Below are 884 nucleotides of genomic sequence, written 5' to 3'. Positions count from 1 at the left end.
AAGGATGAAAGGGTAGGATAGGAATGGAGAGAGGAGGGGTTAATGTAATAAAAACTCAATAATCAGTATTGAGCTTTCGATTTTCCATAGCCTTTGTGACTTCATCTTTTAAGATTTTATAAGATAAGATAAGATAAGATAAGGTAAGGTAAGATATGATGAGATAGGATACGAAAAATCTTTATTGTCCAGATCCTGGTGTTTCACAACGTGTCTCTGTAGTTACAGAATGTCTTTTCTCCTTCGTTAATCACTTCATTCTTAAGAAAAGTAAAGTTGCACCCACATCCCATCTCGACATTTGGGATTGCCTTGTTAGTGAAACAACTTCCTGTGCCTTCGGCATATTGTGGTAGGGTGGCCAGTTCCTTTCCACGCTTCCTTTACTTCCTCAACTCAAAGTCAGGTAGATCTACCCATTACTGCAAGGTGGGCAGGAGCGGGCGAAAAAAATTCGTGTCCGAACCAAGGCTCGAACCCGGACTTTCCGCTTCGGAGACGAGCGCACTAACCGCTTCGCCACCGCACCCTCTTCATTCCTAATCTACTCTTAAATCTCGTAAAATTTTATTTTTTTTCATATTCCCAAGAAAACATAGAATTGATTGGAAATAGAATTCGGAGATCCTGCCTCTTAAATAACTCAACAGTGTTGACTGGGGTGTTAAACCACTACCTAGAGGTTAAGGTGTTCGCCTTCTATTCAATAGGTTCCGTGTTCGAATCCGGATACCAAAGGAATTTTTTCTTCTCTAAAATTGTCTCCTTTTTCCTTCTTCCCTGCTCGCTAGCAATATGCTGTCGTCTGCTTTCGCCTCTACTTTCTGCCCCCACCCCCTCACCTCCGTTGCCCCCTCCTCTGGGCTCCTGAATTTTTCTGCAGC

The sequence above is a fragment of the Aplysia californica genome, unplaced genomic scaffold (assembly GCF_000002075.1).
Source record: "Aplysia californica isolate F4 #8 unplaced genomic scaffold, AplCal3.0 scaffold00743, whole genome shotgun sequence".
In the NCBI taxonomy this organism is placed as follows: domain Eukaryota; kingdom Metazoa; phylum Mollusca; class Gastropoda; order Aplysiida; family Aplysiidae; genus Aplysia; species Aplysia californica.
The sequence above is the reverse complement of the archived record's forward strand: the minus strand, read 5'-3'. Positions refer to the sequence as shown.